The sequence below is a fragment of the Panthera pardus genome, unplaced genomic scaffold (genome assembly GCF_024362965.1).
Source record: "Panthera pardus isolate Hobbes unplaced genomic scaffold, ASM2436296v1 HiC_scaffold_22, whole genome shotgun sequence".
Classification (NCBI taxonomy): Eukaryota; Metazoa; Chordata; class Mammalia; order Carnivora; family Felidae; genus Panthera; species Panthera pardus.
This window is the reverse complement of record NW_026526788.1, coordinates 458,724-469,439: the sequence shown is the minus strand read 5'-3', so window position 1 is coordinate 469,439 and position 10,716 is coordinate 458,724. Positions and strand designations below refer to the sequence as shown.

The window sequence follows — 10,716 nt, the reverse complement described above, 5'->3', positions numbered from 1 at the left end:
CATGCTGAAGATCGTGTTCTTCCAAGGAAGACTTAGAAGATAAGGCACACAGTGAGGCCACAAACTGGGTGCAGCAGGGACAAGACAGTCTCCCACTATGACACAGATTAGAGGAATGTGGTGGCCTTTCCCCTCCCCTCCACCCCATCTGAAGGGCAGCGAGATTAGGTGGGGCCCCAGCACCAGGTGAGAATGCCGTGAGCACCCAGTGGCTTTGTTACGGAGCGAAGGCTGGATGGCCTAAGGGCGAGGTCACAAGATCTGGATGGTCAGGCCCGTGGCATGCCTCCAATGTTGCAAAATGATGTCAAAAGCAAGTCTGCACACCCCACAGAGCACCACTTCCCCCAACCCAGCCTCACTTTCGACGTTCTTTTCACGAAGAGGGCTTGTGAGCCAAGGAAAGAGTGTGGCTGGGTGTGGGGTGGTGGTGTCCCTCCGGTTGTTGGATGCTCACAAGTCTTCTCACGGACATTTACCCAATTACCACTTAAGACTGAACCCGCTGGGTCGTTGGTCCTCGGCTTTGCAAGCCCTCGGGGGGCTCCCAGGCTTCTGTCTCACCCTTCGAGTACATCCGCTTTAGGGCTGGCAGAAGAAACTCAAGACCCACAGGCCATAGCCAGGTCTCAAACAGCAGTGGCCTTGCTGAAATCAATTTCCCGGTGACAGATGAAGTGTGGACTCCATTCATCACGGCTTCCCACAGGCTCGTCTCGCATGGCACTTTGCGGCCAGCTGGTGCTCGCTAAGCCGATCTCTCTAGAAAATCACGAAGAGATGCCAGAGGAGAGGCAGAAAAAGGCCAACTCCCAGATTTTAAATTCCCTGCCCCTTATGGAGCCAGGATCCTTGGGAACACCTATCTGGGTGCTTCTGTCAGTCTGCCAGTTGGCTTGTCTGTCTGTCCATCTCTCACACATACACGCACCCACATACACACACAGTCTTTAAAAATCCCTTTCTCTCTGTTTTCCTTTTTCTAAGCCTCTTTATTTAGCACACTTAAAATACTGAAAACACCGTCTCTTCTACGTGTGGGTCCACATCAAATTTACTTCCAGGTTTTGTGTAATTTGGAAAGGGAAGAGGAAAGAAAAGGTATCCTGGAACGGCCTTCTTCTGTGGATTCATTGACTGATGCATTGAATCACTCGAAGAAACGACCATGTGTCACATGCCTTGCTCGTGCCGAAAGGTGAGGTGATAAATGAGATGGGCTGCGTGGTCTAGCCTGGCCCTCGTGGAGTTGGGTGTCCCGCAGAAAGCCATCAGCATTTGGAGGAAGTCCTCCTGCTATCACAGACGCCAGCCTCACCCAGGGCCTTGATGCTCTCTCACTCTTTCATCCTCAGGGTCCCGGCAGAATCCCCGGTGGTCCCTGTGTTTCTTCTCCACGGCCCCATGCCCAAAGCCTCGTGGCTGGGCCATGGTTCCCTTCTCTGCTTCCCAGCTCTTCGTGTCATTGGTCAGCCCGGTAACTGCCCTTCCAACATGACTGACCTCAAGGATCACCGCTGACCACTCAGCTGAAATAATCGTATCTATCCTGACCATCCTTCGGGAGAGGTGCCCTCTCAACTGAGATTTCTAGTACATTTATAGAGAATTATAGCTTAAAGCCCTTTATCCCTGTCATACTGCTTGGCTTAGGCAGTGGTTTGGTACCATTTTAAAACTCAACACAGAAGCTGGGAGAGGTTGAATGAACTGCCCAAGTCCACGGAGCTCATAAAGGGCAGGGTCAGGCATCAAACCCAGATCTCTGACTCGCACCTGCCTTTTCCGCTGTGATGCATTGGATCGTGGGGTGACCAGGGAAGCATGCTCAGAAAGCTGTGGAGGGCAAATCAAACCCCAGGTACTAGGCTGCTTCCCCGTTTATAGTTGCGTAGGGATTTTTAGGGTCTCAACCCAAGGTCTCTGGTAGACTTTTTGACACCTCAAATGCCCCATATGTGATAGTTATGCCCTTTGCTGGGTGTTAACAATGATTTATTCAGGTATGCCTTCTTCAGTAGGCGGGGAGGGCCCTGGAGGTGGGAGATACAGAATATGTAGGGGATGTGGGGCCCGGATCAGGAGTAGGGGTGATGTGCGAAGGGACCCAATCAGGTTTAATCCCAAGCCCTTGGATATGGAATTACTAATAATATGAAGGCAGAATATGTTTGGTTGAGCCAGGGAGCCCCTGGCATCTCAGTTTTCAGGAGGCCCAAGGTGTTTCTGACACCCTGTAGGGCTGACAACTCCGACCTGGCCTGCACCTCAGAGCTGACCTCTGGTTTGCTCTGTCACCACCTGCCCTGAAGATGCCTTCCTCTCTGGGGTCAGCTGAGCCTACCCATTTTGAGTCACTTTGGCAGCCTTCGGCTTTCTCAATGATAGAGAGAACAGAAGTCGGGATCACTGGCCTCTTTCTCCGGGCCTCCGCCTCCTGGCTTCCTCCTCAAGGTTGCCTCTGCTCGCCTCTCACCAGCTCTCTCTGCTCTGCATTTCTCTTTCTGTCCCGTCTGATGCTTCCTCTCCCTGAATCTCTCTTCCTCTTCCTTCAGTCCCCTTTCCTCATTCACTGCCCATAAGATGAATTTGATGCGCAGTAAGAATTACTTGGCAGGGTTCGGTAAGCCAAAGCTTGTTTATTTAACTACTCGTGGAACTTAACATCTTCCACCCTTCTCTACCAAGTTGAGATCCCCACGTTCAAATTAACCCCAGGGGCTCTGTCTGGATTCTGTTTCAGGTAGGTCGGAGACCTTAAACGCTCGCCCTTCTTGCGTGAGCCCAGGGCAATGAGGGTGTGGATCCGGGCAGGTCCTCGCTCTAGGCTTTTCTGCTTGGCTCTCACTAAGCAGATTTTATTCTTGATATTTGAGTTTACGTCCCCGTAAAATGCAGTCTTCTCTCAAGGAGATGCAGCGAGGTGCCTGCCTGGCCCTGAGCGGGGCACCTGGCAGGACACAAAAGTAACGAGATCCCTGGCGTTCTGGGAGTAATAATACCAGCCCTGGCATACTGGGAGGCTGGTTCAGAGAACTCGGCTTCATTTCCACAGAAGAAACCAAGACACAAAGGATAGCTTTGTGCCCTTGCCCATTCCGCTGAGCAACAGGACACAGTCTTGGCTGAGAGCCAGCCTTGGAAAGGGCGAGAGGCTTGCACGATCAGCCTGGCGTGGTTACAAGGTGCCTCCTCATTAATTTCTTCCGTTGTCACTGTGTGTGAGCATGCGTAGCGTCAGGAAGGAGCGAGCAAGCATTAGGAGCCCTTGACAGAAGCCTCTTTTCCCTCCCAGGTCTGGTGAGGGGTGGGGGAGCCTTGCAGGAAATGAGGACATGATCAAAGGTGGACAATTATGCAAATAGGTAAATGGTTTTGCGAAGAGTTCTTAATGACATAGGAAATGTTTAAGACGTGAACTCTGTGGCCACAACGGTCCTGGGTGTGTGGGGGGGGTGGGGGGGAGGTACGGGGTGTCCAGTGTTGGGATCGCATTTGTCTCTGAGAGTCTGGTGACCTTGTGGGCGGACTGAGCACTGAAAAGCATCCTGGGAGGGCAGTCGGCTGGAAGGAAGAGAGCTGTGCATGGCCAGTGACAAGGGCCTGGAGGAAGGGGTGTGGACCTTTGCTTTGACCCTGTCCTCGTGGATTTCCATCTGTGTCCTGAGAGTGCCAGCTGGGAACACCCAGGAGAGAGCTTTGCACTCGGAGCTCCATGGGGTGTTGGGTGGGATGGGCCAAGTGCGTTTCCATCCGAGCACAGATGAGAAGGGAGCAGGTGGGCCCCCCTACTTTGCCCTCTCCCGCAGAGGGCTCCGGGAAGAAGGGCAGGGCACCTAATGGGACCAGCACTGTCCTGGGGAGTACTGTCCCCCATCTAGGTGGCTTCTGTCCTGAAATAACTGTGGCTGTTATTTTTTGTTTTCTGATGCTTTGACATCTGGGGCCCTTGTGGACCCCGGAAAGACTACACCTCTCAGGGCTCACCGATTCCCAAAGATGGTCAACACCTGACCCAGAGCTCCTGCTCTTCAAATGCAGAGCGACCAATGCAGAGCTCATCCCAGACCCACCCCCCTAGATCCCTCCCTTGCTCTGGACCACTATCCACCTGCCCTCCCTGCCCAGGGCCAGGTACCGGACAACAAGGGACGTTCTGTCCAACAGGGGACATGCCGTAGGACCCTGAAAGCCTTCGAGCTAGCCAGCCCTCAGCCTGTGTGCCCTGTTTCTGCAGAAACCACAGGAAAGGCTCTTGCCCACGTGTCCTCTGGTTCCGTCTCCCTCCCGACCCACCCTGATGCCTCCCTGCGTGCTCCGCCGCCCATGACGTGATGTGCCCCTTTCTCCCGAAACCCGTCCCGTGAGCCCCAAACTCTCCTCTCCCTGGCGGTCATCTCCTGATCTGTTGGCCTTACTGTATCTCAAAGAAGGCCTGGGCCTGGCCCGAGCAGGCGGTGGGAGGGAGCAGAAAACATGTGCAGAAGTCAGCAGGGAGCACACACAGATGCTGCCAGAGGGCCACCCGGCAGGGCCGGGAGATCTTTTCTGCTTCTTTCTACGTACCCATCTTTTCCGAAGGTCAACGGGGAACACGCTGTACTTGGATGATGGGGGGAAGGCTTGGTTCTGTTTCTGCTTGTTTTTCAGGTGGCCTCGGTCTCTGCAGAGGCAGGACGAAACGGCGGGAGGGTGTGTGCTCTGCCGGGACCATCTCTGCCGGCTTTGGTCTCTATGAGAAGCAGCAAACCGGAAACTCTGCCCCCCGGGAGGGGGGCAGGAACCCGCCCCACTGTGCCACCTGCTGATCCGGCCCCCCAGCTGGAGAGACTTTCACTCTAAGTTCAGCGGGAAACCACATGTGTTGCTGGAACAGCCTCACGGCCAAGTCCAGGGATGCTGGTGGGACAGCTGTGTCCAATTAGCAGGGCTGGGCAGGCCCACCCCACACAGCTGCAGGACAGCAGCCCTCGGGGCTGGAAAGGCAGGGGAGGGAGTGCTGTGCGTTCCCAGGCTTGAAGCATGGGGACGAGGACCAGGATGGGTCCCAGGCAGACCGTCCTCAGCCCCAGGCCGGTGGCTGCGGTGGAAGGCACCCAGCCTTGGCACCGACAGATGGGCAGCCTTGCACGGTGACCCCGACCGGCTGATGGGCCTGGGCGCATCGTTCAACCTCGCCAGGTGTCAGTTTACCACCGGTGCGAGGCGGCTGTGGCGCATGGGTGACATTTTCAGATCCCGACTTGCGCGAAGGTTCCTCCCCCCATCCCCCCCCCACCCCCACTCCAGGAACGACCGGGCTGCGAGCCCCGTGCCCTCAGTGCGGCACCGAAGGGGAGGAAGAAGATGCGGGCTTAAAGCCTTCTGATTCTTCTTTCCGAACACCGAGGCCTCAGAAAGGGAGAGGATCCGTGGGTATAAACAAAACATGGCTGGTAAAAATGGAGAGGGAGAGTGGGGTCCCTCACCCTGGACAGCTACCCCTGGGCTTTGGGGGGGCGAGGAGGACCAGGAAGAGGAAGAGGAGCACCAAGAGAAAGGAGAAGAGGAGAAAAAAAGGAGGAGGAGGGACAAGAGAGTTTGGGGCCCCCAAGAACCCCTTCTCTCTGACAGTCCAGCCCGGAGCCAGCCAGACCCCAGGCAGAAATGGCAGCCAGCGACCGGGGTGCAGAGGCCGGCATCTGGACCTTGTGTGCAACCTTGGCCTGGAAACCCCTGGCCTGCCCTCCGTGAGGGGCTGGGTGGGCTCGGGAGGCCCCCCTGTGACACACACACAAAGGGAGCATGTGACGTCGGCACCCGGTGGGCCTGTGCTGGGCTGTCCAGCCCTGTCAGCAGTAGCGATGGAAGAGGCTGACTTTTAGGTAGAATTAACTTAAAATGTTCACGATCTGGTGAGATAAGAGTAGGGTGTCCTTCTGCACCCATTAGACTAGAACTTTCCATTCTCCCCCCACCCAGACTCGGGTAAGCTCCGTTCTACCTTCCGTTTCTATGGAATTGACTATTCGGGGTACCTCGTCCGGGTGTAATTATTGCCGTATTTGTCCTTTTGTGGCCGGCTTACTTCGCTCGGCGTAACGTCTTCAAGGTTCTTCCGTGTTGAGGCACGTGTCAGGGTCTCCTTTTTTCTTAAAGCTGAATAATGCCCCACCCGGTGTGTATATCACATTTTGTTCATCCATTCCATTGCTCGATGGGCAATTGGGTCATTTCCACCTTTGGGCTACCGTGAATTACGTTGCTGTGAACATGGATGGACAAAGAGCTGTTTGAGCCCCTGGTTTCGATTCTTTTGAATTTTAGGAGTCGAAGTGCTGGATCACATGGAAGGTTTATGTTCACCTTTTCCAGGAACTGCCCAACTGGTTTCCACAGGGGCTGCACCATTTTACATTCCCATAAGCAATGCAAGAGGGTTCCATTTTCTCCACATGCTCATCAACAGGTATCATGTATCACTTGTTATTTTTCTTTCTTCCTTTCCCTTCCCTTCCCTTCCCTTCCCTTCCCTTCCCTTCCCTTCCCTTCCCTTCCCTTCCCTTCCCTTCCCTCCCCTCCCCTCCCCTCCCCTCCCCTCCCCTCCCCTCCCCTCCCTTCCCATCTTTTCTTTTTACATAATGGCCATCCTAACAAATGCGAGCGGGTATTTCATTGTGGTTTGATTTGCACTTTCCTAATGGCTAGTGATGTTGAGTATCTTTTCACAGGCTTACTGGAGAAATGTTTGTTCAAGTCCTTCACCCATTTTTAGATTGGGTTGTTTGCTGTTGAGTCCCAAGATTTCTTTATATATTCTGGATAGTAATCCCTTATCAGATACATGATTTCCAAACGTTTTCTCCCATTCTTTGGGCTTTTGTTTCCCTCTCGTGATAGTGTCCTTTGTTGCAAAAGTTTTGAGGAAGTCTTATTTTTATATGTTTTCTTTTGAAGCTTGTGCTTTTTATGTTGTTTCTAAGAAATCATTGCCAAAACCAATGTCATGAAGATTGCCTTCTATGTTCCCTTCTAAGAGTGTTATAGTTTTAGGGGTGCCTGGGTGGCTCAGCCAGTTAAGTGTCTGACTCTTGATTTTGGTTCAGGTCATTATCAGTTTGATAATTGATGAGATGGAACCTCACGTCGGGCTCTGCGCTGGTGGCGAGGAGCCTGCTTGGGATTTTGGGATTCTCTCTCCCTCTCCCTCTCTCTCTGCCTCTTCCCTGCTCACGCTCTCTCTCTCTCTGGCTCTCTCTGAAAATAAACTTGAAAAAAAATTTTTTAATTTTAATGTTTATTTATTCTTGAGAGAGAGCGAGAGCGAGCGCACACGCATGTGCGTGCATGAGTGGGGGAGGGGCAGAGAGAGAGGGAGACAGAATCTGAAGCAGGCTCCAGGCTCCGAGCTGTCAGCACAGAGCCTGATGCAGGGCTCGAACTCACAGACCGTGAGCTGTGAATGCGAGCTGAAGGGCACCCCAAACTTGAAAAATTTTTTAGAAAGTGTTTTATAGTTTTGGCGTTCACGTTTAGGTCTTTGACCAAGTTAGAATTATTTGAATGACCTTGGAAACTTTGCTGAGAATCCACTGACCGTATAGGCAAGGGCTTATTTCTGGGCTCTCTGTTCTACTCCATTGAACTATTTGCCTGTCCCTAGGTTAGTGCCATACTGTCTTGCACTTGTTAGAGCTTTGCAGGAAGTTTTGCAATCAGGAAGTAGGAGAGCTCCACATTTGTTCTTTTTCTAGATTGTTTGGCTATCTGGGGCTCCTTAAACTTTAACATGAATTGTATCATATTAACAAAATCCTTCATGGTGTGTTAACATTTTATCGTCTTTATTTCAGTTGAAACCTCTTCAATTTACCATGGGATGCAGAGAATAAACACATGAGCCCTTGGGCAGGTTGCCACGCATCCTGAGACTTTCTGCAAGGGCCGTGTCCTCCGGATTGAGTGCCTGACCAGACTTCATGCTGAGGCCTTCATTGAGATGCGTAAGGAGGGTGGTTGTGAAGGGGCCCAGAGTGCTTCTAGAAAACAACAATGAACAAACTATGGTGAAGGATGCTTCTCCTTTTCCTGGGAAACTTCACCCAAAGCCATTTTAAATCCTCTACGGCTAACTTATCAATGTGATGGAAATTTCTATTTTATTGTTATTACTATTAATTTTATTTTATTTTGTTTTACCTGTGTGTGTGTGTGTGTGTGTGTGTGCACGTGCTACAGAGAAGGCAGAGGGAGATTGATTCTTTTTCTTTCCCTAAAGTGGCACAGAAGTGTCTACCTCTCTTCCCTTCAAAGGAGCCACCCCCTTTACCTCCTACTGTAATACATTCAGGGACCTGGCCTCATTATTCCTTCCAAGGAGCTTCAAATTTGATGAATTCCTTCTGAAACCCTTTACAACCCCCTGTGGAGCAGGCCATCCCATACCCACCCATCCCTTTGTTGGCTCTGGAGTTAACTCTCTGCTTGGGATTGGACAGCCAATTAATAGCAAAGCTGGAGGAAGAACAGAGCTTGGGGGATTCCTGTTTGTTCCAGGGCTACCTGAGTCCAAGCTACTTAAACTCTTGCTGTGGCCCAGGATGGTGTTCAGGGCCCTCCTCTTTAACACTTGGGCACGGAATTCTGAGAATGTGGCAATGGAGGCGTGGAGGGGAAGCCAGGCAGGTGGGCCCCACCTTCCCATCATCCCTCTCTTCAGTGCCTAGTCTGCTGCTGAGAAACGACTTGGGGGCTTTTGAAAATGAATTTTATTTTATTTTATTTTATTTTATTTTATTTTATTTTTATTTTTTTATTTAAAAGAATTTTTTTAAATGTTTACTTTTGAGAGACAGAGAGAGACAGACAGACGGTGCGAGCGGGAGAGGGGTGGAGAGAGAGGGAGACCCAGAATCGGAAGCAGGCTCCAGGCTCCGAGCCATCAGCACAGAGCCTGACGCGGGCCTCGAACCCACGAACCGTGAGATCATGACCTGAGCCGAAGCCGGACGCTTAACCAACAGAGCCACGCAGGCGCCCCTGAAAATGAATTTTAGACTGAAGAATTGCGACGAGAACATGAGACAGGAGAAGGGGCAAGAGAAGAAGACCGCTCTTCACAGCTGACTCCTTTTCCCCCAACCTGGCTCTGCAAGACGACGAGTTCGAGGGATGTTTGATGTCACACTTGGCTCTGTGGCCTGAAAACTAGAAACAGATACAGAGAGGGTGTGTAAACCATTAAGAGGACATCTGGGCCCAGTGGGGAACGGCTCCCAGTGCCGCCAGATCCCATGTCCCCAGCTGATGCTGAAGCCTGGCCCGGGGGCTTCTGGCAGGACTTCTGCACCTTGGGGGACCCAGCCCCACAGGGGATCAGAAGAAGGGAAGGAAATCTCCTGGGACAACTGGTCTCCCCTACTGAAGGGTATGGTTGTTCTGACCTCCCTTCCTTTGGCAGCCGATGTTTCCCTTTGAAAAGAGAGAAACCAGAAACGCCACAGACGTAGCTTGCTCTGTATTCCAACGCACACAGTACAGTGGCCGGCTTGGCCGTGTACGTAAGATCTTTTTCCTCAGAGTCTGTGCACAGATAAGCGTGTTGGAAAATTCTAACTCCTTTGTGTGGGATGAAAGCACTCAGAAATTCAAACTGTGGTGTTCTGCTAGGAACTTATCAAGGCAAGACTCTAACTAAACACTTCACTTTGACAACAGGCCAGCAAACAGAAATACCGTATGTGAATTTCCTGCTTGTTTTGTTTTTTATCTTCGGCCTCATGGGTGGTTCCATCTATATTCGACAGCACTCCCTCTTTCTTTCGTACTCATTTAATTATGGAATTAGTAGAAACTGATTTAAAAAATATGACCCAGAGAAGAGGGCCGGTTGCATGGGCGGGAGACAGAAGGATGCTGCATTTGGCTTAGTTCTCTGCTGTCGGTGTCTTGAGATTCTTAACAATTTTTGGACAGGGGCCTCCTAATGTCATTTACTACGTTTGCAAATGATGTAGCTGGTCCTGTTAGGATATACGACTCCCCATCTCGGCTCAAATGTGCGGTGTGGTTTTAGCCAAATTTTATACTCTTTGGGTTTGTGTTCCTTCATCTAATTTTTTTCCCCAAAGGCAGTGGCTGAGTATTTATTTACTATAAATTCCCAGCCCCTAGCATGGGACACGTATAGGTGCTCAATAAATACTGTGGAGTGAATGCATTAATGTCGAATACAATCTGTTGCTGAAGATTTGAGAAAGAAGGCTGAGTTACGGAAATACATTTCTTAAGAGCTATAAAGACAAGCGTACTAAATGGTCAATGTGATCAGGGTGACAACACCAGCTCTACTCATCAATTTCTCTGATAGCGTTGCTGGTAATTTACCAAATAGTGGATGAGAACAACAGAGTATCGCCTTCAGTGAATAAACCTGGGACCGATGCCAGACGTTTCATTGGATCGTATGAATTCTTCATCTTTACATGAGCATTCATGGAAAAAAAAGCCTCACAAGCTATAAAAAAAAAAAAAAAAAAAAAAAAAAAAGGCTCTGGATATTACATTTCAGGCCAAGGTCTAGTTCAGAGGCAATCTGGGAAAAGTATCATTTGGAAAAGCTATCTGCCTGCAGAATACTATTCCTCATTAACATTTTGGTCTTTTACTCAAGACACAGGCAGAATTCAAGCCTGGGCCTAGGAAGCAGGAGGAGTTCTTGTACGAATGTCTCTAGGC

General features: G+C 50.9%; 1 long non-coding RNA gene across 1 annotated transcript; it reads left to right on the top strand.

Moving 5' to 3' along the window:
* The first annotated feature begins 3,200 nt into the window (after positions 1–3,200).
* On the top strand, positions 3,201–8,157 carry LOC109248965 (uncharacterized). The gene is made up of 3 exons (XR_002072387.2): positions 3,201–3,365; positions 6,307–6,448; positions 7,833–8,157. It is a non-coding gene; the product is annotated as an uncharacterized LOC109248965 (long non-coding RNA).
* Positions 8,158–10,716: the final 2,559 nt, after the last annotated feature.